Source organism: Oncorhynchus kisutch, unplaced genomic scaffold (assembly GCF_002021735.2).
Source record: "Oncorhynchus kisutch isolate 150728-3 unplaced genomic scaffold, Okis_V2 scaffold2205, whole genome shotgun sequence".
Lineage (NCBI taxonomy): Eukaryota > Metazoa > Chordata > Actinopteri > Salmoniformes > Salmonidae > Oncorhynchus > Oncorhynchus kisutch.
In genome coordinates, this window is record NW_022264150.1 from 1 (window position 1) to 25000 (window position 25000).

General features: G+C 35.7%; 35 non-coding genes across 35 annotated transcripts; all 35 read left to right on the forward strand.

Moving 5' to 3' along the window:
- Positions 1 to 346: 346 nt before the first annotated feature.
- trnaa-ugc (transfer RNA alanine (anticodon UGC)) lies at positions 347 to 417 on the forward strand. Its single transcript has one exon. It is a non-coding gene; the product is annotated as a tRNA-Ala (tRNA).
- A 602-nt stretch (positions 418 to 1019) lies between these two features.
- On the forward strand, positions 1020 to 1091 carry trnaa-ugc (transfer RNA alanine (anticodon UGC)). The gene has a single exon. It is a non-coding gene; the product is annotated as a tRNA-Ala (tRNA).
- A 609-nt stretch (positions 1092 to 1700) lies between these two features.
- trnaa-ugc (transfer RNA alanine (anticodon UGC)) lies at positions 1701 to 1772 on the forward strand. Its single transcript has one exon. It is a non-coding gene; the product is annotated as a tRNA-Ala (tRNA).
- Positions 1773 to 2381: 609 nt separating this feature from the next.
- trnaa-ugc (transfer RNA alanine (anticodon UGC)) lies at positions 2382 to 2452 on the forward strand. The gene has a single exon. It is a non-coding gene; the product is annotated as a tRNA-Ala (tRNA).
- A 1298-nt stretch (positions 2453 to 3750) lies between these two features.
- On the forward strand, positions 3751 to 3822 carry trnaa-ugc (transfer RNA alanine (anticodon UGC)). The gene has a single exon. It is a non-coding gene; the product is annotated as a tRNA-Ala (tRNA).
- Positions 3823 to 4438: 616 nt separating this feature from the next.
- Positions 4439 to 4510, forward strand: trnaa-ugc (transfer RNA alanine (anticodon UGC)). Its single transcript has one exon. It is a non-coding gene; the product is annotated as a tRNA-Ala (tRNA).
- Positions 4511 to 5125: 615 nt separating this feature from the next.
- On the forward strand, positions 5126 to 5197 carry trnaa-ugc (transfer RNA alanine (anticodon UGC)). Its single transcript has one exon. It is a non-coding gene; the product is annotated as a tRNA-Ala (tRNA).
- A 615-nt stretch (positions 5198 to 5812) lies between these two features.
- On the forward strand, positions 5813 to 5884 carry trnaa-ugc (transfer RNA alanine (anticodon UGC)). Its single transcript has one exon. It is a non-coding gene; the product is annotated as a tRNA-Ala (tRNA).
- A 613-nt stretch (positions 5885 to 6497) lies between these two features.
- trnaa-ugc (transfer RNA alanine (anticodon UGC)) lies at positions 6498 to 6569 on the forward strand. The gene has a single exon. It is a non-coding gene; the product is annotated as a tRNA-Ala (tRNA).
- Positions 6570 to 7179: 610 nt separating this feature from the next.
- On the forward strand, positions 7180 to 7251 carry trnaa-ugc (transfer RNA alanine (anticodon UGC)). The gene has a single exon. It is a non-coding gene; the product is annotated as a tRNA-Ala (tRNA).
- Positions 7252 to 7868: 617 nt separating this feature from the next.
- trnaa-ugc (transfer RNA alanine (anticodon UGC)) lies at positions 7869 to 7940 on the forward strand. The gene has a single exon. It is a non-coding gene; the product is annotated as a tRNA-Ala (tRNA).
- A 617-nt stretch (positions 7941 to 8557) lies between these two features.
- trnaa-ugc (transfer RNA alanine (anticodon UGC)) lies at positions 8558 to 8629 on the forward strand. Its single transcript has one exon. It is a non-coding gene; the product is annotated as a tRNA-Ala (tRNA).
- Positions 8630 to 9245: 616 nt separating this feature from the next.
- trnaa-ugc (transfer RNA alanine (anticodon UGC)) lies at positions 9246 to 9317 on the forward strand. Its single transcript has one exon. It is a non-coding gene; the product is annotated as a tRNA-Ala (tRNA).
- A 617-nt stretch (positions 9318 to 9934) lies between these two features.
- On the forward strand, positions 9935 to 10006 carry trnaa-ugc (transfer RNA alanine (anticodon UGC)). The gene has a single exon. It is a non-coding gene; the product is annotated as a tRNA-Ala (tRNA).
- Positions 10007 to 10621: 615 nt separating this feature from the next.
- trnaa-ugc (transfer RNA alanine (anticodon UGC)) lies at positions 10622 to 10693 on the forward strand. Its single transcript has one exon. It is a non-coding gene; the product is annotated as a tRNA-Ala (tRNA).
- A 616-nt stretch (positions 10694 to 11309) lies between these two features.
- On the forward strand, positions 11310 to 11381 carry trnaa-ugc (transfer RNA alanine (anticodon UGC)). The gene has a single exon. It is a non-coding gene; the product is annotated as a tRNA-Ala (tRNA).
- Positions 11382 to 11997: 616 nt separating this feature from the next.
- trnaa-ugc (transfer RNA alanine (anticodon UGC)) lies at positions 11998 to 12069 on the forward strand. Its single transcript has one exon. It is a non-coding gene; the product is annotated as a tRNA-Ala (tRNA).
- A 617-nt stretch (positions 12070 to 12686) lies between these two features.
- Positions 12687 to 12758, forward strand: trnaa-ugc (transfer RNA alanine (anticodon UGC)). Its single transcript has one exon. It is a non-coding gene; the product is annotated as a tRNA-Ala (tRNA).
- Positions 12759 to 13375: 617 nt separating this feature from the next.
- trnaa-ugc (transfer RNA alanine (anticodon UGC)) lies at positions 13376 to 13447 on the forward strand. Its single transcript has one exon. It is a non-coding gene; the product is annotated as a tRNA-Ala (tRNA).
- Positions 13448 to 14063: 616 nt separating this feature from the next.
- Positions 14064 to 14135, forward strand: trnaa-ugc (transfer RNA alanine (anticodon UGC)). The gene has a single exon. It is a non-coding gene; the product is annotated as a tRNA-Ala (tRNA).
- A 616-nt stretch (positions 14136 to 14751) lies between these two features.
- trnaa-ugc (transfer RNA alanine (anticodon UGC)) lies at positions 14752 to 14823 on the forward strand. Its single transcript has one exon. It is a non-coding gene; the product is annotated as a tRNA-Ala (tRNA).
- Positions 14824 to 15441: 618 nt separating this feature from the next.
- Positions 15442 to 15513, forward strand: trnaa-ugc (transfer RNA alanine (anticodon UGC)). Its single transcript has one exon. It is a non-coding gene; the product is annotated as a tRNA-Ala (tRNA).
- A 615-nt stretch (positions 15514 to 16128) lies between these two features.
- On the forward strand, positions 16129 to 16200 carry trnaa-ugc (transfer RNA alanine (anticodon UGC)). Its single transcript has one exon. It is a non-coding gene; the product is annotated as a tRNA-Ala (tRNA).
- A 617-nt stretch (positions 16201 to 16817) lies between these two features.
- On the forward strand, positions 16818 to 16889 carry trnaa-ugc (transfer RNA alanine (anticodon UGC)). Its single transcript has one exon. It is a non-coding gene; the product is annotated as a tRNA-Ala (tRNA).
- A 612-nt stretch (positions 16890 to 17501) lies between these two features.
- On the forward strand, positions 17502 to 17573 carry trnaa-ugc (transfer RNA alanine (anticodon UGC)). Its single transcript has one exon. It is a non-coding gene; the product is annotated as a tRNA-Ala (tRNA).
- A 616-nt stretch (positions 17574 to 18189) lies between these two features.
- trnaa-ugc (transfer RNA alanine (anticodon UGC)) lies at positions 18190 to 18261 on the forward strand. The gene has a single exon. It is a non-coding gene; the product is annotated as a tRNA-Ala (tRNA).
- A 613-nt stretch (positions 18262 to 18874) lies between these two features.
- Positions 18875 to 18946, forward strand: trnaa-ugc (transfer RNA alanine (anticodon UGC)). Its single transcript has one exon. It is a non-coding gene; the product is annotated as a tRNA-Ala (tRNA).
- A 616-nt stretch (positions 18947 to 19562) lies between these two features.
- Positions 19563 to 19634, forward strand: trnaa-ugc (transfer RNA alanine (anticodon UGC)). The gene has a single exon. It is a non-coding gene; the product is annotated as a tRNA-Ala (tRNA).
- A 614-nt stretch (positions 19635 to 20248) lies between these two features.
- On the forward strand, positions 20249 to 20320 carry trnaa-ugc (transfer RNA alanine (anticodon UGC)). The gene has a single exon. It is a non-coding gene; the product is annotated as a tRNA-Ala (tRNA).
- A 614-nt stretch (positions 20321 to 20934) lies between these two features.
- On the forward strand, positions 20935 to 21006 carry trnaa-ugc (transfer RNA alanine (anticodon UGC)). The gene has a single exon. It is a non-coding gene; the product is annotated as a tRNA-Ala (tRNA).
- Positions 21007 to 21618: 612 nt separating this feature from the next.
- Positions 21619 to 21690, forward strand: trnaa-ugc (transfer RNA alanine (anticodon UGC)). Its single transcript has one exon. It is a non-coding gene; the product is annotated as a tRNA-Ala (tRNA).
- Positions 21691 to 22304: 614 nt separating this feature from the next.
- trnaa-ugc (transfer RNA alanine (anticodon UGC)) lies at positions 22305 to 22376 on the forward strand. The gene has a single exon. It is a non-coding gene; the product is annotated as a tRNA-Ala (tRNA).
- A 612-nt stretch (positions 22377 to 22988) lies between these two features.
- Positions 22989 to 23060, forward strand: trnaa-ugc (transfer RNA alanine (anticodon UGC)). The gene has a single exon. It is a non-coding gene; the product is annotated as a tRNA-Ala (tRNA).
- Positions 23061 to 23672: 612 nt separating this feature from the next.
- Positions 23673 to 23744, forward strand: trnaa-ugc (transfer RNA alanine (anticodon UGC)). The gene has a single exon. It is a non-coding gene; the product is annotated as a tRNA-Ala (tRNA).
- A 612-nt stretch (positions 23745 to 24356) lies between these two features.
- trnaa-ugc (transfer RNA alanine (anticodon UGC)) lies at positions 24357 to 24428 on the forward strand. The gene has a single exon. It is a non-coding gene; the product is annotated as a tRNA-Ala (tRNA).
- The last annotated feature ends 572 nt before the right edge of the window (positions 24429 to 25000 follow it).

Sequence of the window (25000 nt, forward strand, 5' to 3'; positions counted from 1 at the left end):
TTTTTTATGTTATGGTTAAAAATGTAATGTTTTACTGTGACTTGTCGTAGGCTCCTAAGTAGACAAAGGTTAAAAACCAAACCAAATTAAGAAAACTAAACTGAAAAACAAAAAAATACAATTAAAAACTAAGTTGCTCCGCCAGAGTGTCTCTTTTTGGGTCACTTTTGTTGGTCCAAGACCGGATTTGTTTGTTCCATGTGTAACTCTGTGTTGTTGTTTGTGTTGCACTGCTTTGCTTTATCTTGGCAAGGTCGCAGTGGTGTATGAGAACTTGTCCTTACTGGCTTACCTGGTTAAATAAACGTGACATTTAAAAAAATAGGCAACATTTTTTTTCCAGAAAGGGGATGTAGCTCAGTGGTAGAGTGCATGCTTTGCATGTATGAGGTCTGGGTTCAATCCCCAGCTTCTCCATTTTTTTGCAAAGACCCAACTTCTACTTTCCAGAATGTTGAAAATCTAAGCAGGAAACAGAGATGTGCAAAATCATTTGGTCTTGTAATCTGAAGAATATGCCTTCGCCCTGGCTTACATAAAAAAAATACAAAATTAACTGAATTAGGACCAGACTAGTTACCATCATTCTCACATTGCAATTGAAAGTTTTTCTATGGTCTTCTTTTGGTCCATTAGATTGTTAATGTAGATGGTATAGAATATTTATTATTATTTTTATGTTATGGTTAAAAATGTTAATGTTTTACTGTGACTTGTCGTAGGCTCCTAAGTAGACCATAAGGTTAAAAACCAAACCAAATTAAGACAACTAAACTGAAAAAACAAAAAAATACAATTAAAAACTAAGTTGCTCCGCCAGAGTGTCTCTTTGGGTCACTTTTGTTGGTCCCAAGCCGGATTTGTTTGTTCCATGTGTAACTCTGTGTTGTTGTTTGTGTTGCACTGCTTTGCTTTATCTTGGCCAGGTCGCAGTGGTGTATGAGAACTTGTCCTTAACTGGCTTACCTGGTGAAATAAAAGTGACATTTAAAAAAATAGGAAACATTTTTTTCTAGAAAGGGGATGTAGCTCAGTGGTAGAGCGCATGCTTTGCATGTATGAGGTCCTGGGTTCAATCCCCAGCTTCTCCATGTTTTTTGCAAAGACCCAACTTCTACTTTCCAGAATGTGAAATTCTAAGCAGGAAACAGAGATGTGCAAAATCATTTGGTCTTGTAATCTGAAGAATATGCCTTCGCCTGGCTTACATTAAAAAAAAAAAATTAAACCTGAATTAGGGCCAGACTAGTACCATCATTTTCTCACATTGCAATTGAAAGTTTTTTCTATGGTCTCTTTTTGGTCCATTTAGATTGTTAATGTAGATTGTATAGAATTATTTATTATTATTTTATGTTATGGTTAAAAAATGTTAATGTTTTACTGTGACTGTCGTAGGCTCCTAAGTAGACCATAAGGTTAAAAACCAAACCAAATTAAGAAAACTAAACTGAAAAACAAAAAAATACAATTAAAAACTAAGTTGCTCCGCCAGAGTGTCTCTTTTGGGTCACTTTTGTTGGTCCCAAGACCGGATTTGTTGTTCCATGTGTAACTCTGTGTTGTTGTTTGTGTTGCACTGCTTTGCTTTATCTTGGCCAGGTCGCAGTGGTGTATGAGAACTTGTCCTTAACTGGCTTACCTGGTTAAATATAAGTGACATTTAAAAAAATAAGCAACATTTTTTTCTTTCCCAGAAAGGGGATGTAGCTCAGTGGTAGAGCGCATGCTTTGCATGTATGAGGTCCTGGGTTCAATCCCCAGCTTCTCCATCTTTTTTTGCAAAGACCCAACTTCTACTTTCCAGAATGTTTTAAATTCTAAGCAGGAAACAGAGATGTGCAAAATCATTTGGTCTTGTAATCTGAAGAATATGCGTTCGCCCTGGCTTACAAAAAAAATACAAAAATTAACCTGAATTAGGGCCAGACTAGTTACCATCATTTTCTCACATTGCAATTGAAAGTCTTTCTATGGTCTCTTTTTGGTCCATTTAGATTGTTAATGTAGATTGTATAGAATTATTTATTATTATTTTATGTTATGGTTAAAATGTTAATGTTTTACTGTGACTTGTCGTAGGCTCCTAAGTAGACCATAAGGTTAAAAACCAAACCAAATTAAGAAAACTAAACTGAAAAACAAAAAAATACAATTAAAAACTAAGTTGCTCCGCCAGAGTGTCTCTTTTGGGTCACTTTTGTGGTCCAAGACCGGATTTGTTTGTTCCATGTGTAACTCTGTGTTGTTGTTTGTGTTGCACTGCTTTGCTTTATCTTGGCCAGGTCGCAGTGGTGTATGAGAACTTGTCCTTAACTGGCTTACCTGGTTAAATAAAAGTGACATTTAAAAAAATAAGCAAAATTTTTTTTTTCCAGAAAGGGGATGTAGCTCAGTGGTAGAGGCATGCTTTGCATGTATGAGGTCCTGGGTTCAATCCCCAGCTTCTCCATTTTTTTTGCAAAGACCCAACTTCTACTTTCCAGAATGTTTCAATTCTAAGCAGGAAACAGAGATGTGCAAAATCATTTGGTCTTGTAATCTGAAGAATATGCGTTCGCCCTGGCTTACATAAAAAATACAAAAATTAACCTGAATTAGGGCCAGACTAGTTACCATCATTTTCTCACATTGCAATTGAAAGTTTTTTCTATGGTCTCTTTTGGTCCATTTAGATTGTTATGTAGATTGTATAGAAATATTTATTATTATTTTTATGTTATGGTTAAAAATGTTAATGTTTTACTGTGACTGTCGTAGGCTCCTAAGTAGACCATAAGGTTAAAAACCCAACCAATTAAGACAACTAAACTGCAAACAAAAAAATACAATTAAAAACTAAGTTGCTCGCCAGAGAGTTGTCTCTTTTGGGTCACTTTGCTTGGTCCCCAAGCCCGGATTTGTTTGTTCCATGTGTAACTCTGTGTTGTTGTTTGTGTTGCACTGCTTTGCTTTATCTTGGCCAGGTCGCAGGGGTGTATGAGGAACTTGTCCTTAACTGGCTCCCTGGTAAATAAAAGTGACATTTAAAAAAATAAGCAACATTTTTTTAATTCCCAGGAAAGGGATGTAGCCTCAGTGGTTAGAGTGCATGCTTTGCATGTATGAGGTCCTGGGTTCAATCCCCGCTCTCCCATGTTTTTTTGCAAAGACCCAACTTCTACTTTCCAGAATGTTGAAAAATCTAAGCAGGAAACAGAGATGTGCAAAATCATTGGTCTTGTAATTGAAGAATATGCCTTCGCCCTGGCTTACATAAAAAAAATACAAAACTTAACCTGAATTAGTGACAGACTAGTTACCATCATTTTCTCACATTGCAATGAAAGTTTTTTCTACTGGTCTCCTTTTTGGTCCATTTAGATGTTAATGTAGATTGTATAGAATTATTATTATATTTTTATGTTATGGTTAAAAATGTTAATGTTTTACTGTGACTTGTCTTAGGCTCCTAAGTAGACCATAAAGGTAAAAACCAAACCAAATTAAGACAACTACACTGAAAAACAAAAAAATACAATTAAAACTAAGTTGCTCCGCCAGAGTGTCTCTTTTGGGTCACTTTTGCTTGGTCCCAAGCCCGGATTTGTTTGTTCCATGTGTAACTCTGTTTGTTGTTTGTGTTGCACTTGCTTTTGCTTTATCTTGGGCCCAGGTTCGCAGTGGGTGTATGAGAACTTGTCCTTAATGGCTTACCTGGTGAAATAAAAGTGACATTTAAAAAAATTGACAATTTTTTTTTCCTAGAAAGGTGATGTAGCTCAGTGGTAGAGCGCATGCTTTGCATGTATGAGGTCCTGGGTTCAATCCCCAGCTTCTCCATGTTTTTTTGCAAAGACCCAACTTCTACTTTCCAGAATGTTGAAAATCTAAGCAGGAAACAGAGATGTGCAAATCATTTGATCTTGTAATCTGAAGAATATGCCTTCGCCCTGGCTTACATAAAAAAAATACAAAAATTAACCTGAATTAGTGACAGACTAGTTACCATCATTTTCTCACATTGCAATTGAAAGTTTTTTCTATGTTCTCCTTTTGGTCCATTTAGATTGTTAATGTAGATTGTATAGAATTATTTATTATTATTTTTATGTTATGGTTAAAAATGTTAATGTTTTACTGTGACTTGTCGTAGGCTCCTAAGTTGACCATAAGGTTAAAAACCAAACCAAATTAAGACAACTAAACTGAAAAACAAAAAAATACAATTAAAAACTAAGTTGCTCCGCCAGAGTGTCTCTTTTGGGTCACTTTTGCTGGTCCCAAGCCCGGATTTGTTTGTTCCATGTGTAACTCTGTGTTGTTGTTTGTGTTGCACTGCTTTGCTTTATCTTGGCCAGGTCGCAGTGGTGTATGAGAACTTGTCCTTAACTGGCTTACCTGGTGAAATAAAAGTTACATTTAAAAAAATAAGCAACATTTTTTAAATTCCCAGAAAGGGGTTGTAGCTCAGTGGTAGAGTGCATGCTTTGCATGTATGAGGTCCTGGGTTCAATCCCCAGCATCTCCATGTTTTTTTGCAAAGACCCAACTTCTACTTTCCAGAATGCTGAAATTCTAAGCAGGAAACAGAGATGTGCAAAATCATTTGGTCTTGTAATCTGAAGAATATGCCTTCGCCCTGGCTTACATAAAAAAAAACACAGAAATTAACCTGAATTAGGGCCAGACTAGTTACCATCATTTTCTCACATTGCAATTGAAAGTCTTTTCTATTGTCTCTTTTTGGTCCATTTAGATTGTTAATGTAGATTGTATAGAATTATTTATTTTTATTTTTATGTTATGGTTAAAAATGTTAATGTTTTACTGTGACTTGTCGTAGGCTCCTAAGTAGACCATAAGGTTAAAAACCAAACCAAATTAAGACAACTAAACTGAAAAACAAAAAAATACAATTAAAAACTAAGTTGCTCCGCCAGAGTGTCTCTTTTGGGTCACTTTTGCTGGTCCCAAGCCCGGATTTGTTTGTTCCATGTGTAACTCTGTGTTGTTATTTGTGTTGCACTGCTTTGCTTTATCTTGGCCAGGTCGCAGTGGTGTATGAGAACTTGTCCTTAACTGGCTTACCTGGTGAAATAAAAGTGACATTTAAAAAAATTGACAATTTTTTTTTTCCTAGAAAGGGGATGTAGCTCAGTGGTAGAGCGCATGCTTTGCATGTATGAGGTCCTGGGTTCAATCCCCTGCTTCTCCATGTTTTTTTGCAAAGACCCAACTTCTACTTTCCAGAATGCTGAAATTCTAAGCAGGAAACAGAGATGTGCAAAATCATTTGGTCTTGTAATCTGAAGAATATGCGTTCGCCCTGGCTTACATAAAAAAAATACAAAAATTAACCTGAATTAGGGCCAGACTAGTTACCATCATTTTCTCACATTGCAATTGAAAGTCTTTTCTATTGTCTCTTTTTGGTCCATTTAGATTGTTAATGTAGATTGTATAGAATTATTTATTTTTATTTTTATGTTATGGTTAAAAATGTTAATGTTTTACTGTGACTTGTCGTAGGCTCCTAAGTTGACCATAAGGTTAAAAACCAAACCAAATTAAGAAAACTAAACTGAAAAACAAAAAAATACAATTAAAAACTAAGTTGCTCCGCCAGAGTGTCTCTTTTGGGTCACTTTTGTTGGTCCCAAGACCGGATTTGTTTGTTCCATGTGTAACTCTGTGTTGTTGTTTGTGTTGCACTGCTTTGCTTTATCTTGGCCAGGTCGCAGTGGTGTATGAGAACTTGTCCTTAACTGGCTTACCTGGTGAAATAAAAGTGACATTTAAAAAAATAAGCAACATTTTTTATTCCCAGAAAGGGGATGTAGCTCAGTGGTAGAGTGCATGCTTTGCATGTATGAGGTCCTGGGTTCAATCCCCAGCTTCTCCATGTTTTTTTGCAAAGACCCAACTTCTACTTTCCAGAATGTTGAAATTCTAAGCAGGAAACAGAGATGTGCAAAATCATTTGGTCTTGTAATCTGAAGAATATGCGTTCGCCCTGGCTTACATAAAAAAATACAAAAATTAACCTGAATTAGGGCCAGACTAGTTACCATCATTTTCTCACATTGCAATTGAAAGTTTTTTCTATGGTCTCTTTTTGGTCCATTTAGATTGTTAATGTAGATTGTATAGAATTATTTATTATTATTTTATGTTATGGTTAAAAATGTTAATGTTTTACTGTGACTTGTCGTAGGCTCCTAAGTAGACCATAAGGTTAAAAACCAACCAAATTAAGACAACTAAACTGAAAAACAAAAAAATACAATTAAAAACTAAGTTGCTCCGCCAGAGTGTCTCTTTTGGGTCACTTTTGTGGTCCCAAGACCGGATTTGTTTGTTCCATGTGTAACTCTGTGTTGTTGTTTGTGTTGCACTGCTTTGCTTTATCTTGGCCAGGTCGCAGTGGTGTATGAGAACTTGTCCTTAACTGGCTTACCTGGTTAAATAAAAGTGACATTTAAAAAAATAAGCAACATTTTTTTACTTCCCAGAAAGGGGATGTAGCTCAGTGGTAGAGTGCATGCTTTGCATGTATGAGGTCCTGGGTTCAATCCCCAGCTTCTCCATGTTTTTTTGCAAAGACCCAACTTCTACTTTCCAGAATGTTGAAATCTAAGCAGGAAACAGAGATGTGCAAAATCATTTGGTCTTGTAATCTGAAGAATATGCCTTCGCCCTGGCTTACATAAAAAAATACAAAAATTAACCTGAATTAGTGACAGACTAGTTACCATCATTTTCTCACATTGCAATTGAAAGTTTTTCTATGGTCTCTTTTGGTCCATTTAGATTGTTAATGTAGATTGTATAGAATTATTTATTATTATTTTATGTTATGGTTAAAAATGTTAATGTTTTACTGTGACTTGTCGTAGGCTCCTAAGTAGACCATAAGGTTAAAAACCAAACCAAATTAAGAAAACTAAACTGAAAAACAAAAAAATACAATTAAAAACTAAGTTGCTCCGCCAGAGTGTCTCTTTTGGGTCACTTTTGCTGGTCCCAAGCCCGGATTTGTTTGTTCCATGTGTAACTCTGTGTTGTTGTTTGTGTTGCACTGCTTTGCTTTATCTTGGCCAGGTCGCAGTGGTGTATGAGAACTTGTCCTTAACTGGCTTACCTGGTGAAATAAAAGTGACATTTAAAAAAATAGCACAATTTTTTTATTCCTAGAAAGGGGATGTAGCTCAGTGGTAGAGCGCATGCTTTGCATGTATGAGGTCCTGGGTTCAATCCCCAGCTTCTCCATGTTTTTTTGCAAAGACCCAACTTCTACTTTCCAGAATGTTGAAATTCTAAGCAGGAAACAGAGATGTGCAAAATCATTTGGTCTTGTAATCTGAAGAATATGCCTTCGCCCTGGCTTACATAAAAAAAATACAAAAATTAACCTGAATTAGGGCCAGACTAGTTACCATCATTTTCTCACATTGCAATTGAAAGTTTTTTCTATTGTCTCTTTTTGGTCCATTTAGATTGTTAATGTAGATTGTATAGAATTATTTATTATTATTTTTATGTTATGGTTAAAAATGTTAATGTTTTACTGTGACTTGTCGTAGGCTCCTAAGTAGACCATAAGGTTAAAAACCAAACCAAATTAAGACAACTAAACTGAAAAACAAAAAAATACAATTAAAAACTAAGTTGCTCCGCCAGAGTGTCTCTTTTGGGTCACTTTTGCTGGTCCCAAGCCCGGATTTGTTTGTTCCATGTGTAACTCTGTGTTGTTGTTTGTGTTGCACTGCTTTGCTTTATCTTGGCCAGGTCGCAGTGGTGTATGAGAACTTGTCCTTAACTGGCTTACCTGGTGAAATAAAAGTGACATTTAAAAAAATAAGCAACATTTTTTTAATTCCCAGAAAGGGGATGTAGCTCAGTGGTAGAGTGCATGCTTTGCATGTATGAGGTCCTGGGTTCAATCCCCAGCTTCTCCATGTTTTTTTGCAAAGACCCAACTTCTACTTTCCAGAATGCTGAAATTCTAAGCAGGAAACAGAGATGTGCAAAATCATTTGGTCTTGTAATCTGAAGAATATGCGTTCGCCCTGGCTTACATAAAAAAAATACAAAAATTAACCTGAATTAGGGCCAGACTAGTTACCATCATTTTCTCACATTGCAATTGAAAGTCTTTTCTATGGTCTCTTTTTGGTCCATTTAGATTGTTAATGTAGATTGTATAGAATTATTTATTATTATTTTTATGTTATGGTTAAAAATGTTAATGTTTTACTGTGACTTGTCGTAGGCTCCTAAGTAGACCATAAGGTTAAAAACCAAACCAAATTAAGAAAACTAAACTGAAAAACAAAAAAATACAATTAAAAACTAAGTTGCTCCGCCAGAGTGTCTCTTTTGGGTCACTTTTGTTGGTCCCAAGACCGGATTTGTTTGTTCCATGTGTAACTCTGTGTTGTTGTTTGTGTTGCACTGCTTTGCTTTATCTTGGCCAGGTCGCAGTGGTGTATGAGAACTTGTCCTTAACTGGCTTACCTGGTTAAATAAAAGTGACATTTAAAAAAATAAGCAACATTTTTTTACTTCCCAGAAAGGGGATGTAGCTCAGTGGTAGAGTGCATGCTTTGCATGTATGAGGTCCTGGGTTCAATCCCCAGCTTCTCCATGTTTTTTTGCAAAGACCCAACTTCTACTTTCCAGAATGCTGAAATTCTAAGCAGGAAACAGAGATGTGCAAAATCATTTGGTCTTGTAATCTGAAGAATATGCCTTCGCCCTGGCTTACATAAAAAAAATACAAAAATTAACCTGAATTAGGGCCAGACTAGTTACCATCATTTTCTCACATTGCAATTGAAAGTTTTTTCTATGGTCTCTTTTTGGTCCATTTAGATTGTTAATGTAGATTGTATAGAATTATTTATTATTATTTTTATGTTATGGTTAAAAATGTTAATGTTTTACTGTGACTTGTCGTAGGCTCCTAAGTAGACCATAAGGTTAAAAACCAAACCAAATTAAGACAACTAAACTGAAAAACAAAAAAATACAATTAAAAACTAAGTTGCTCCGCCAGAGTGTCTCTTTTGGGTCACTTTTGCTGGTCCCAAGCCCGGATTTGTTTGTTCCATGTGTAACTCTGTGTTGTTGTTTGTGTTGCACTGCTTTGCTTTATCTTGGCCAGGTCGCAGTGGTGTATGAGAACTTGTCCTTAACTGGCTTACCTGGTGAAATAAAAGTGACATTTAAAAAAATAGCACAATTTTTTTATTCCCTAGAAAGGGGATGTAGCTCAGTGGTAGAGTGCATGCTTTGCATGTATGAGGTCCTGGGTTCAATCCCCAGCTTCTCCATGTTTTTTTGCAAAGACCCAACTTCTACTTTCCAGAATGTTGAAATTCTAAGCAGGAAACAGAGATGTGCAAATCATTTGATCTTGTAATCTGAAGAATATGCGTTCGCCCTGGCTTACATAAAAAAAATACAAAAATTAACCTGAATTAGGGCCAGACTAGTTACCATCATTTTCTCACATTGCAATTGAAAGTATTTTCTATTGTCTCTTTTTGGTCCATTTAGATTGTTAATGTAGATTGTATAGAATTATTTATTATTATTTTTATGTTATGGTTAAAAATGTTAATGTTTTACTGTGACTTGTCGTAGGCTCCTAAGTAGACCATAAGGTTAAAAAACCAAACCAAATTAAGAAAACTAAACTGAAAAACAAAAAAATACAATTAAAAACTAAGTTGCTCCGCCAGAGTGTCTCTTTTGGGTCACTTTTGTTGGTCCCAAGACCGGATTTGTTTGTTCCATGTGTAACTCTGTGTTGTTGTTTGTGTTGCACTGCTTTGCTTTATCTTGGCCAGGTCGCAGTGGTGTATGAGAACTTGTCCTTAACTGGCTTACCTGGTGAAATAAAAGTGACATTTAAAAAAATAAGCAACATTTTTTAACTTCCCAGAAAGGGGATGTAGCTCAGTGGTAGAGTGCATGCTTTGCATGTATGAGGTCCTGGGTTCAATCCCCAGCTTCTCCATGTTTTTTTGCAAAGACCCAACTTCTACTTTCCAGAATGTTGAAATTCTAAGCAGGAAACAGAGATGTGCAAAATCATTTGGTCTTGTAATCTGAAGAATATGCCTTCGCCCTGGCTTACATAAAAAAAATACAAAAATTAACCTGAATTAGGGCCAGACTAGTTACCATCATTTTCTCACATTGCAATTGAAAGTTTTTTCTATGGTCTCTTTTTGGTCCATTTAGATTGTTAATGTAGATTGTATAGAATTATTTATTATTATTTTTATGTTATGGTTAAAAATGTTAATGTTTTACTGTGACTTGTCGTAGGCTCCTAAGTAGACCATAAGGTTAAAAACCAAACCAAATTAAGACAACTAAACTGAAAAACAAAAAAATACAATTAAAAACTAAGTTGCTCCGCCAGAGTGTCTCTTTTGGGTCACTTTTGCTGGTCCCAAGCCCGGATTTGTTTGTTCCATGTGTAACTCTGTGTTGTTGTTTGTGTTGCACTGCTTTGCTTTATCTTGGCCAGGTCGCAGTGGTGTATGAGAACTTGTCCTTAACTGGCTTACCTGGTGAAATAAAAGTGACATTTAAAAAAATAAGCAACATTTTTTATTCCTAGAAAGGGGATGTAGCTCAGTGGTAGAGTGCATGCTTTGCATGTATGAGGTCCTGGGTTCAATCCCCAGCTTCTCCATGTTTTTTTGCAAAGACCCAACTTCTACTTTCCAGAATGCTGAAATTCTAAGCAGGAAACAGAGATGTGCAAAATCATTTGGTCTTGTAATCTGAAGAATATGCCTTCGCCCTGGCTTACATAAAAAAAATACAAAAATTAACCTGAATTAGGGCCAGACTAGTTACCATCATTTTCTCACATTGCAATTGAAAGTTTTTTCTATGGTCTCTTTTTGGTCCATTTAGATTGTTAATGTAGATTGTATAGAATTATTTATTATTATTTTATGTTATGGTTAAAAATGTTAATGTTTTACTGTGACTTGTCGTAGGCTCCTAAGTAGACCATAAGGTTAAAAACCAAACCAAATTAAGAAAACTAAACTGAAAAACAAAAAAATACAATTAAAAACTAAGTTGCTCCGCCAGAGTGTCTCTTTTGGGTCACTTTTGTTGGTCCCAAGACCGGATTTGTTTGTTCCATGTGTAACTCTGTGTTGTTGTTTGTGTTGCACTGCTTTGCTTTATCTTGGCCAGGTCGCAGTGGTGTATGAGAACTTGTCCTTAACTGGCTTACCTGGTGAAATAAAAGTGACATTTAAAAAAATAAGCAACATTTTTTTACTTCCCAGAAAGGGGATGTAGCTCAGTGGTAGAGTGCATGCTTTGCATGTATGAGGTCCTGGGTTCAATCCCCAGCTTCTCCATGTTTTTTTGCAAAGACCCAACTTCTACTTTCCAGAATGCTGAAATTCTAAGCAGGAAACAGAGATGTGCAAAATCATTTGGTCTTGTAATCTGAAGAATATGCGTTCGCCCTGGCTTACATAAAAAAAATACAAAAATTAACCTGAATTAGGGCCAGACTAGTTACCATCATTTTCTCACATTGCAATTGAAAGTTTTTCTATGGTCTCTTTTTGGTCCATTTAGATTGTTAATGTAGATTGTATAGAATTATTTATTATTATTTTTATGTTATGGTTAAAAATGTTAATGTTTTACTGTGACTTGTCGTAGGCTCCTAAGTAGACCATAAGGTTAAAAACCAAACCAAATTAAGAAAACTAAACTGAAAAACAAAAAAATACAATTAAAAACTAAGTTGCTCCGCCAGAGTGTCTCTTTTGGGTCACTTTTGTTGGTCCCAAGACCGGATTTGTTTGTTCCATGTGTAACTCTGTGTTGTTGTTTGTGTTGCACTGCTTTGCTTTATCTTGGCCAGGTCGCAGTGGTGTATGAGAACTTGTCCTTAACTGGCTTACCTGGTTAAATAAAAGTGACATTTAAAAAAATAAGCAAATTTTTTTTACTTCCCAGAAAGGGGATGTAGCTCAGTGGTAGAGTGCATGCTTTGCATGTATGAGGTCCTGGGTTCAATCCCCAGCTTCTCCATGTTTTTTTGCAAAGACCCAACTTCTACTTTCCAGAATGCTGAAATTCTAAGCAGGAAACAGAGATGTGCAAAATCATTTGATCTTGTAATCTGAAGAATATGCGTTCGCCCTGGCTTACATAAAAAAAATACAAAAATTAACCTGAATTAGGGCCAGACTAGTTACCATCATTTTCTCACATTGCAATTGAAAGTATTTTCTATTGTCTCTTTTTGGTCCATTTAGATTGTTAATGTAGATTGTATAGAATTATTTATTATTATTTTTATGTTATGGTTAAAAATGTTAATGTTTTACTGTGACTTGTCGTAGGCTCCTAAGTAGACCATAAGGTTAAAAACCAAACCAAATTAAGAAAACTAAACTGAAAAACAAAAAAATACAATTAAAAACTAAGTTGCTCCGCCAGAGTGTCTCTTTTGGGTCACTTTTGTTGGTCCCAAGACCGGATTTGTTTGTTCCATGTGTAACTCTGTGTTGTTGTTTGTGTTGCACTGCTTTGCTTTATCTTGGCCAGGTCGCAGTGGTGTATGAGAACTTGTCCTTAACTGGCTTACCTGGTTAAATAAAAGTGACATTTAAAAAAATAAGCAACATTTTTTTACTTCCCAGAAAGGGGATGTAGCTCAGTGGTAGAGTGCATGCTTTGCATGTATGAGGTCCTGGGTTCAATCCCCAGCTTCTCCATGTTTTTTTGCAAAGACCCAACTTCTACTTTCCAGAATGCTGAAATTCTAAGCAGGAAACAGAGATGTGCAAAATCATTTGGTCTTGTAATCTGAAGAATATGCGTTCGCCCTGGCTTACATAAAAAAAATACAAAAATTAACCTGAATTAGGGCCAGACTAGTTACCATCATTTTCTCACATTGCAATTGAAAGTATTTTCTATTGTCTCTTTTTGGTCCATTTAGATTGTTAATGTAGATTGTATAGAATTATTTATTATTATTTTTATGTTATGGTTAAAAATGTTAATGTTTTACTGTGACTTGTCGTAGGCTCCTAAGTAGACCATAAGGTTAAAAACCAAACCAAATTAAGAAAACTAAACTGAAAAACAAAAAAATACAATTAAAAACTAAGTTGCTCCGCCAGAGTGTCTCTTTTGGGTCACTTTTGTTGGTCCCAAGACCGGATTTGTTTGTTCCATGTGTAACTCTGTGTTGTTGTTTGTGTTGCACTGCTTTGCTTTATCTTGGCCAGGTCGCAGTGGTGTATGAGAACTTGTCCTTAACTGGCTTACCTGGTTAAATAAAAGTGACATTTAAAAAAATAAGCAACATTTTTTTACTTCCCAGAAAGGGGATGTAGCTCAGTGGTAGAGTGCATGCTTTGCATGTATGAGGTCCTGGGTTCAATCCCCAGCTTCTCCATGTTTTTTTGCAAAGACCCAACTTCTACTTTCCAGAATGTTGAAATTCTAAGCAGGAAACAGAGATGTGCAAAATCATTTGGTCTTGTAATCTGAAGAATATGCCTTCGCCCTGGCTTACATAAAAAAAATACAAAAATTAACCTGAATTAGGGCCAGACTAGTTACCATCATTTTCTCACATTGCAATTGAAAGTTTTTTCTATGGTCTCTTTTGGTCCATTTAGATTGTTAATGTAGATTGTATAGAATTATTTATTATTATTTTTATGTTATGGTTAAAAATGTTAATGTTTTACTGTGACTTGTCGTAGGCTCCTAAGTAGACCATAAGGTTAAAAACCAAACCAAATTAAGACAACTAAACTGAAAAACAAAAAAATACAATTAAAAACTAAGTTGCTCCGCCAGAGTGTCTCTTTTGGGTCACTTTTGTTGGTCCCAAGCCCGGATTTGTTTGTTCCATGTGTAACTCTGTGTTGTTGTTTGTGTTGCACTGCTTTGCTTTATCTTGGCCAGGTCGCAGTGGTGTATGAGAACTTGTCCTTAACTGGCTTACCTGGTGAAATAAAAGTGACATTTAAAAAAATAAGCAACATTTTTTTACTTCCCAGAAAGGGGATGTAGCTCAGTGGTAGAGTGCATGCTTTGCATGTATGAGGTCCTGGGTTCAATCCCCAGCTTCTCCATGTTTTTTTGCAAAGACCCAACTTCTACTTTCCAGAATGCTGAAATTCTAAGCAGGAAACAGAGATGTGCAAAATCATTTGGTCTTGTAATCTGAAGAATATGCCTTCGCCCTGGCTTACATAAAAAAAATACAAAAATTAACCTGAATTAGGGCCAGACTAGTTACCATCATTTTCTCACATTGCAATTGAAAGTTTTTCTATTGTCTCTTTTTGGTCCATTTAGATTGTTAATGTAGATTGTATAGAATTATTTATTATTATTTTTATGTTATGGTTAAAAATGTTAATGTTTTACTGTGACTTGTCGTAGGCTCCTAAGTAGACCATAAGGTTAAAAACCAAACCAAATTAAGACAACTAAACTGAAAAACAAAAAAATACAATTAAAAACTAAGTTGCTCCGCCAGAGTGTCTCTTTTGGGTCACTTTTGCTGGTCCCAAGCCCGGATTTGTTTGTTCCATGTGTAACTCTGTGTTGTTGTTTGTGTTGCACTGCTTTGCTTTATCTTGGCCAGGTCGCAGTGGTGTATGAGAACTTGTCCTTAACTGGCTTACCTGGTGAAATAAAAGTGACATTTAAAAAAATAAGCAACATTTTTTTACTTCCCAGAAAGGGGATGTAGCTCAGTGGTAGAGTGCATGCTTTGCATGTATGAGGTCCTGGGTTCAATCCCCAGCTTCTCCATGTTTTTTTGCAAAGACCCAACTTCTACTTTCCAGAATGCTTGAAATTCTAAGCAGGAAACAGAGATGTGCAAAATCATTTGGTCTTGTAATCTGAAGAATATGCGTTCGCCCTGGCTTACATAAAAAAAATACAAAAATTAACCTGAATTAGGGCCAGACTAGTTACCATCATTTTCTCACATTGCAATTGAAAGTCTTTTCTATTGTCTCTTTTTGGTCCATTTAGATTGTTAATGTAGATTGTATAGAATTATTTATTATTATTTTTATGTTATGGTTAAAAATGTTAATGTTTTACTGTGACTTGTCGTAGGCTCCTAAGTAGACCATAAGGTTAAAAACCAAACCAAATTAAGAAAACTAAACTGAAAAACAAAAAAATACAATTAAAAACTAAGTTGCTCCGCCAGAGTGTCTCTTTTGGGTCACTTTTGTTGGTCCCAAGACCGGATTTGTTTGTTCCATGTGTAACTCTGTGTTGTTGTTTGTGTTGCACTGCTTTGCTTTATCTTGGCCAGGTCGCAGTGGTGTATGAGAACTTGTCCTTAACTGGCTTACCTGGTGAAATAAAAGTGACATTTAAAAAAATAAGCAACATTTTTTTACTTCCCAGAAAGGGGATGTAGCTCAGTGGTAGAGTGCATGCTTTGCATGTATGAGGTCCTGGGTTCAATCCCCAGCTTCTCCATGTTTTTTTGCAAAGACCCAACTTCTACTTTCCAGAATGCTGAAATTCTAAGCAGGAAACAGAGATGTGCAAAATCATTTGGTCTTGTAATCTGAAGAATATGCGTTCGCCCTGGCTTACATAAAAAAATACAAAAATTAACCTGAATTAGGGCCAGACTAGTTACCATCATTTTCTCACATTGCAATTGAAAGTCTTTTCTATTGTCTCTTTTTGGTCCATTTAGATTGTTAATGTAGATTGTATAGAATTATTTATTATTATTTTTATGTTATGGTTAAAAATGTTAATGTTTTACTGTGACTTGTCGTAGGCTCCTAAGTAGACCATAAGGTTAAAAACCAAACCAAATTAAGAAAACTAAACTGAAAAACAAAAAAATACAATTAAAAACTAAGTTGCTCCGCCAGAGTGTCTCTTTTGGGTCACTTTTGTTGGTCCCAAGACCGGATTTGTTTGTTCCATGTGTAACTCTGTGTTGTTGTTTGTGTTGCACTGCTTTGCTTTATCTTGGCCAGGTCGCAGTGGTGTATGAGAACTTGTCCTTAACTGGCTTACCTGGTTAAATAAAAGTGACATTTAAAAAAATAAGCAAATTTTTTTACTTCCCAGAAAGGGGATGTAGCTCAGTGGTAGAGTGCATGCTTTGCATGTATGAGGTCCTGGGTTCAATCCCCAGCTTCTCCATGTTTTTTTGCAAAGACCCAACTTCTACTTTCCAGAATGCTGAAATTCTAAGCAGGAAACAGAGATGTGCAAAATCATTTGGTCTTGTAATCTGAAGAATATGCGTTCGCCCTGGCTTACATAAAAAAAATACAAAAATTAACCTGAATTAGGGCCAGACTAGTTACCATCATTTTCTCACATTGCAATTGAAAGTATTTTCTATTGTCTCTTTTTGGTCCATTTAGATTGTTAATGTAGATTGTATAGAATTATTTATTATTATTTTTATGTTATGGTTAAAAATGTTAATGTTTTACTGTGACTTGTCGTAGGCTCCTAAGTAGACCATAAGGTTAAAAACCAAACCAAATTAAGAAAACTAAACTGAAAAACAAAAAAATACAATTAAAAACTAAGTTGCTCCGCCAGAGTGTCTCTTTTGGGTCACTTTTGTTGGTCCCAAGACCGGATTTGTTTGTTCCATGTGTAACTCTGTGTTGTTGTTTGTGTTGCACTGCTTTGCTTTATCTTGGCCAGGTCGCAGTGGTGTATGAGAACTTGTCCTTAACTGGCTTACCTGGTTAAATAAAAGTGACATTTAAAAAAATAAGCAACATTTTTTTACTTCCCAGAAAGGGGATGTAGCTCAGTGGTAGAGTGCATGCTTTGCATGTATGAGGTCCTGGGTTCAATCCCCAGCTTCTCCATGTTTTTTTGCAAAGACCCAACTTCTACTTTCCAGAATGTTGAAATTCTAAGCAGGAAACAGAGATGTGCAAAATCATTTGGTCTTGTAATCTGAAGAATATGCGTTCGCCCTGGCTTACATAAAAAAAATACAAAAATTAACCTGAATTAGGGCCAGACTAGTTACCATCATTTTCTCACATTGCAATTGAAAGTTTTTCTATTGTCTCTTTTTGGTCCATTTAGATTGTTAATGTAGATTGTATAGAATTATTTATTATTATTTTTATGTTATGGTTAAAAATGTTAATGTTTTACTGTGACTTGTCGTAGGCTCCTAAGTAGACCATAAGGTTAAAAACCAAACCAAATTAAGAAAACTAAACTGAAAAACAAAAAATACAATTAAAAACTAAGTTGCTCCGCCAGAGTGTCTCTTTTGGGTCACTTTTGTTGGTCCCAAGCCCGGATTTGTTTGTTCCATGTGTAACTCTGTGTTGTTGTTTGTGTTGCACTGCTTTGCTTTATCTTGGCCAGGTCGCAGTGGTGTATGAGAACTTGTCCTTAACTGGCTTACCTGGTGAAATAAAAGTGACATTTAAAAAAATAGCAACATTTTTTTTTCCTAGAAAGGGGATGTAGCTCAGTGGTAGAGCGCATGCTTTGCATGTATGAGGTCCTGGGTTCAATCCCCAGCTTCTCCATGTTTTTTTGCAAAGACCCAACTTCTACTTTCCAGAATGTTGAAATTCTAAGCAGGAAACAGAGATGTGCAAAATCATTTGGTCTTGTAATCTGAAGAATATGCGTTCGCCCTGGCTTACATAAAAAAAATACAAAAATTAACCTGAATTAGGGCCAGACTAGTTACCATCATTTTCTCACATTGCAATTGAAAGTCTTTTCTATTGTCTCTTTTTGGTCCATTTAGATTGTTAATGTAGATTGTATAGAATTATTTATTATTATTTTTATGTTATGGTTAAAAATGTTAATGTTTTACTGTGACTTGTCGTAGGCTCCTAAGTAGACCATAAGGTTAAAAAACAAACCAAATTAAGAAAACTAAACTGAAAAACAAAAAAATACAATTAAAAACTAAGTTGCTCCGCCAGAGTGTCTCTTTTGGGTCACTTTTGTTGGTCCCAAGACCGGATTTGTTTGTTCCATGTGTAACTCTGTGTTGTTGTTTGTGTTGCACTGCTTTGCTTTATCTTGGCCAGGTCGCAGTGGTGTATGAGAACTTGTCCTTAACTGGCTTACCTGGTTAAATAAAAGTGACATTTAAAAAAATAAGCAACATTTTTTACTTCCCAGAAAGGGGATGTAGCTCAGTGGTAGAGTGCATGCTTTGCATGTATGAGGTCCTGGGTTCAATCCCCAGCTTCTCCATGTTTTTTTGCAAAGACCCAACTTCTACTTTCCAGAATGTTGAAATCTAAGCAGGAAACAGAGATGTGCAAAATCATTTGGTCTTGTAATCTGAAGAATATGCCTTCGCCCTGGCTTACATAAAAAAAATACAAAAATTAACCTGAATTAGGGCCAGACTAGTTACCATCATTTTCTCACATTGCAATTGAAAGTTTTTTCTATGGTCTCTTTTTGGTCCATTTAGATTGTTAATGTAGATTGTATAGAATTATTTATTATTATTTTTATGTTATGGTTAAAAATGTTAATGTTTTACTGTGACTTGTCGTAGGCTCCTAAGTAGACCATAAGGTTAAAAACCAAACCAAATTAAGACAACTAAACTGAAAAACAAAAAAATACAATTAAAAACTAAGTTGCTCCGCCAGAGTGTCTCTTTTGGGTCACTTTTGTTGGTCCCAAGCCCGGATTTGTTTGTTCCATGTGTAACTCTGTGTTGTTGTTTGTGTTGCACTGCTTTGCTTTATCTTGGCCAGGTCGCAGTGGTGTATGAGAACTTGTCCTTAACTGGCTTACCTGGTGAAATAAAAGTGACATTTAAAAAAATAGCAACATTTTTTATTCCTAGAAAGGGGATGTAGCTCAGTGGTAGAGTGCATGCTTTGCATGTATGAGGTCCTGGGTTCAATCCCCAGCTTCTCCATGTTTTTTTGCAAAGACCCAACTTCTACTTTCCAGAATGTTGAAATTCTAAGCAGGAAACAGAGATGTGCAAAATCATTTGGTCTTGTAATCTGAAGAATATGCCTTCGCCCTGGCTTACATAAAAAAAATACAAAAATTAACCTGAATTAGGGCCAGACTAGTTACCATCATTTTCTCACATTGCAATTGAAAGTCTTTTCTATTGTCTCTTTTTGGTCCATTTAGATTGTTAATGTAGATTGTATAGAATTATTTATTATTATTTTTATGTTATGGTTAAAAATGTTAATGTTTTACTGTGACTTGTCGTAGGCTCCTAAGTAGACCATAAGGTTAAAAACCAAACCAAATTAAGAAAACTAAACTGAAAAACAAAAAAATACAATTAAAAACTAAGTTGCTCCGCCAGAGTGTCTCTTTTGGGTCACTTTTGTTGGTCCCAAGCCCGGATTTGTTTGTTCCATGTGTAACTCTGTGTTGTTGTTTGTGTTGCACTGCTTTGCTTTATCTTGGCCAGGTCGCAGTGGTGTATGAGAACTTGTCCTTAACTGGCTTACCTGGTGAAATAAAAGTGACATTTAAAAAAATAAGCAACATTTTTTACTTCCTAGAAAGGGGATGTAGCTCAGTGGTAGAGTGCATGCTTTGCATGTATGAGGTCCTGGGTTCAATCCCCAGCTTCTCCATGTTTTTTTGCAAAGACCCAACTTCTACTTTCCAGAATGCTTGAAATTCTAAGCAGGAAACAGAGATGTGCAAAATCATTTGGTCTTGTAATCTGAAGAATATGCGTTCGCCCTGGCTTACATAAAAAAATACAAAAATTAACCTGAATTAGGGCCAGACTAGTTACCATCATTTTCTCACATTGCAATTGAAAGTCTTTTCTATTGTCTCTTTTTGGTCCATTTAGATTGTTAATGTAGATTGTATAGAATTATTTATTATTATTTTTATGTTATGGTTAAAAATGTTAATGTTTTACTGTGACTTGTCGTAGGCTCCTAAGTAGACCATAAGGTTAAAAACCAAACCAAATTAAGACAACTAAACTGAAAAACAAAAAAATACAATTAAAAACTAAGTTGCTCCGCCAGAGTGTCTCTTTTGGGTCACTTTTGTTGGTCCCAAGCCCGGATTTGTTTGTTCCATGTGTAACTCTGTGTTGTTGTTTGTGTTGCACTGCTTTGCTTTATCTTGGCCAGGTCGCAGTGGTGTATGAGAACTTGTCCTTAACTGGCTTACCTGGTGAAATAAAAGTGACATTTAAAAAAATAGCAACATTTTTTTTTCCTAGAAAGGGGATGTAGCTCAGTGGTAGAGCGCATGCTTTGCATGTATGAGGTCCTGGGTTCAATCCCCAGCTTCTCCATGTTTTTTTGCAAAGACCCAACTTCTACTTTCCAGAATGTTGAAATTCTAAGCAGGAAACAGAGATGTGCAAAATCATTTGGTCTTGTAATCTGAAGAATATGCGTTCGCCCTGGCTTACATAAAAAAATACAAAAATTAACCTGAATTAGGGCCAGACTAGTTACCATCATTTTCTCACATTGCAATTGAAAGTCTTTTCTATTGTCTCTTTTTGGTCCATTTAGATTGTTAATGTAGATTGTATAGAATTATTTATTATTATTTTTATGTTATGGTTAAAAATGTTAATGTTTTACTGTGACTTGTCGTAGGCTCCTAAGTAGACCATAAGGTTAAAAACCAAACCAAATTAAGAAAACTAAACTGAAAAACAAAAAATACAATTAAAAACTAAGTTGCTCCGCCAGAGTGTCTCTTTTGGGTCACTTTTGTTGGTCCCAAGACCGGATTTGTTTGTTCCATGTGTAACTCTGTGTTGTTGTTTGTGTTGCACTGCTTTGCTTTATCTTGGCCAGGTCGCAGTGGTGTATGAGAACTTGTCCTTAACTGGCTTACCTGGTTAAATAAAAGTGACATTTAAAAAAATAAGCAACATTTTTTACTTCCTAGAAAGGGGATGTAGCTCAGTGGTAGAGTGCATGCTTTGCATGTATGAGGTCCTGGGTTCAATCCCCAGCTTCTCCATGTTTTTTTGCAAAGACCCAACTTCTACTTTCCAGAATGTTGAAATTCTAAGCAGGAAACAGAGATGTGCAAAATCATTTGGTCTTGTAATCTGAAGAATATGCGTTCGCCCTGGCTTACATAAAAAAAATACAAAAATTAACCTGAATTAGGGCCAGACTAGTTACCATCATTTTCTCACATTGCAATTGAAAGTCTTTTCTATTGTCTCTTTTTGGTCCATTTAGATTGTTAATGTAGATTGTATAGAATTATTTATTATTATTTTTATGTTATGGTTAAAAATGTTAATGTTTTACTGTGACTTGTCGTAGGCTCCTAAGTAGACCATAAGGTTAAAAACCAAACCAAATTAAGACAACTAAACTGAAAAACAAAAAATACAATTAAAAACTAAGTTGCTCCGCCAGAGTGTCTCTTTTGGGTCACTTTTGTTGGTCCCAAGCCCGGATTTGTTTGTTCCATGTGTAACTCTGTGTTGTTGTTTGTGTTGCACTGCTTTGCTTTATCTTGGCCAGGTCGCAGTGGTGTATGAGAACTTGTCCTTAACTGGCTTACCTGGTGAAATAAAAGTGACATTTAAAAAAATAGACACATTTTTTTTCCTAGAAAGGGGATGTAGCTCAGTGGTAGAGCGCATGCTTTGCATGTATGAGGTCCTGGGTTCAATCCCCAGCTTCTCCATGTTTTTTTGCAAAGACCCAACTTCTACTTTCCAGAATGTTGAAATTCTAAGCAGGAAACAGAGATGTGCAAAATCATTTGGTCTTGTAATCTGAAGAATATGCGTTCGCCCTGGCTTACATAAAAAAAATACAAAAATTAACCTGAATTAGGGCCAGACTAGTTACCATCATTTTCTCACATTGCAATTGAAAGTCTTTTCTATTGTCTCTTTTTGGTCCATTTAGATTGTTAATGTAGATTGTATAGAATTATTTATTATTATTTTTATGTTATGGTTAAAAATGTTAATGTTTTACTGTGACTTGTCGTAGGCTCCTAAGTAGACCATAAGGTTAAAAAACAAACCAAATTAAGAAAACTAAACTGAAAAACAAAAAAATACAATTAAAAACTAAGTTGCTCCGCCAGAGTGTCTCTTTTGGGTCACTTTTGTTGGTCCCAAGCCCGGATTTGTTTGTTCCATGTGTAACTCTGTGTTGTTGTTTGTGTTGCACTGCTTTGCTTTATCTTGGCCAGGTCGCAGTGGTGTATGAGAACTTGTCCTTAACTGGCTTACCTGGTGAAATAAAAGTGACATTTAAAAAAATAGACACATTTTTTTTTCCTAGAAAGGGGATGTAGCTCAGTGGTAGAGCGCATGCTTTGCATGTATGAGGTCCTGGGTTCAATCCCCAGCTTCTCCATCTTTTTTTGCAAAGACCCAACTTCTACTTTCCAGAATGTTTAAATTCTAAGCAGGAAACAGAGATGTGCAAAATCATTTGGTCTTGTAATCTGAAGAATATGCGTTCGCCCTGGCTTACATAAAAAAATACAAAAATTAACCTGAATTAGGGCCAGACTAGTTACCATCATTTTCTCACATTGCAATTGAAAGTCTTTTCTATTGTCTCTTTTTGGTCCATTTAGATTGTTAATGTAGATTGTATAGAATTATTTATTATTATTTTTATGTTATGGTTAAAAATGTTAATGTTTTACTGTGACTTGTCGTAGGCTCCTAAGTAGACCATAAGGTTAAAAACCAAACCAAATTAAGAAAACTAAACTGAAAAACAAAAAATACAATTAAAAACTAAGTTGCTCCGCCAGAGTGTCTCTTTTGGGTCACTTTTGTTGGTCCCAAGCCCGGATTTGTTTGTTCCATGTGTAACTCTGTGTTGTTGTTTGTGTTGCACTGCTTTGCTTTATCTTGGCCAGGTCGCAGTGGTGTATGAGAACTTGTCCTTAACTGGCTTACCTGGTGAAATAAAAGTGACATTTAAAAAAATAGCAACATTTTTTTTTCCTAGAAAGGGGATGTAGCTCAGTGGTAGAGCGCATGCTTTGCATGTATGAGGTCCTGGGTTCAATCCCCAGCTTCTCCATCTTTTTTTGCAAAGACCCAACTTCTACTTTCCAGAATGTTTAAATTCTAAGCAGGAAACAGAGATGTGCAAAATCATTTGGTCTTGTAATCTGAAGAATATGCGTTCGCCCTGGCTTACATAAAAAAATACAAAAATTAACCTGAATTAGGGCCAGACTAGTTACCATCATTTTCTCACATTGCAATTGAAAGTCTTTTCTATTGTCTCTTTTTGGTCCATTTAGATTGTTAATGTAGATTGTATAGAATTATTTATTATTATTTTTATGTTATGGTTAAAAATGTTAATGTTTTACTGTGACTTGTCGTAGGCTCCTAAGTAGACCATAAGGTTAAAAACCAAACCAAATTAAGACAACTAAACTGAAAAACAAAAAATACAATTAAAAACTAAGTTGCTCCGCCAGAGTGTCTCTTTTGGGTCACTTTTGTTGGTCCCAAGCCCGGATTTGTTTGTTCCATGTGTAACTCTGTGTTGTTGTTTGTGTTGCACTGCTTTGCTTTATCTTGGCCAGGTCGCAGTGGTGTATGAGAACTTGTCCTTAACTGGCTTACCTGGTGAAATAAAAGTGACATTTAAAAAAATAGCAACATTTTTTATTCCTAGAAAGGGGATGTAGCTCAGTGGTAGAGCGCATGCTTTGCATGTATGAGGTCCTGGGTTCAATCCCCAGCTTCTCCATGTTTTTTTGCAAAGACCCAACTTCTACTTTCCAGAATGTTGAAATTCTAAGCAGGAAACAGAGATGTGCAAAATCATTTGGTCTTGTAATCTGAAGAATATGCGTTCGCCCTGGCTTACATAAAAAAATACAAAAATTAACCTGAATTAGGGCCAGACTAGTTACCATCATTTTCTCACATTGCAATTGAAAGTCTTTTCTATTGTCTCTTTTTGGTCCATTTAGATTGTTAATGTAGATTGTATAGAATTATTTATTATTATTTTTATGTTATGGTTAAAAATGTTAATGTTTTACTGTGACTTGTCGTAGGCTCCTAAGTAGACCATAAGGTTAAAAAACAAACCAAATTAAGAAAACTAAACTGAAAAACAAAAAATACAATTAAAAACTAAGTTGCTCCGCCAGAGTGTCTCTTTTGGGTCACTTTTGTTGGTCCCAAGCCCGGATTTGTTTGTTCCATGTGTAACTCTGTGTTGTTGTTTGTGTTGCACTGCTTTGCTTTATCTTGGCCAGGTCGCAGTGGTGTATGAGAACTTGTCCTTAACTGGCTTACCTGGTGAAATAAAAGTGACATTTAAAAAAATAGGCAACATTTTTTTTCCTAGAAAGGGGATGTAGCTCAGTGGTAGAGCGCATGCTTTGCATGTATGAGGTCCTGGGTTCAATCCCCAGCTTCTCCATCTTTTTTTGCAAAGACCCAACTTCTACTTTCCAGAATGTTTAAATTCTAAGCAGGAAACAGAGATGTGCAAAATCATTTGGTCTTGTAATCTGAAGAATATGCGTTCGCCCTGGCTTACATAAAAAAATACAAAAATTAACCTGAATTAGGGCCAGACTAGTTACCATCATTTTCTCACATTGCAATTGAAAGTCTTTTCTATTGTCTCTTTTTGGTCCATTTAGATTGTTAATGTAGATTGTATAGAATTATTTATTATTATTTTTATGTTATGGTTAAAAATGTTAATGTTTTACTGTGACTTGTCGTAGGCTCCTAAGTAGACCATAAGGTTAAAAAACAAACCAAATTAAGAAAACTAAACTGAAAAACAAAAAATACAATTAAAAACTAAGTTGCTCCGCCAGAGTGTCTCTTTTGGGTCACTTTTGTTGGTCCCAAGACCGGATTTGTTTGTTCCATGTGTAACTCTGTGTTGTTGTTTGTGTTGCACTGCTTTGCTTTATCTTGGCCAGGTCGCAGTGGTGTATGAGAACTTGTCCTTAACTGGCTTACCTGGTTAAATAAAAG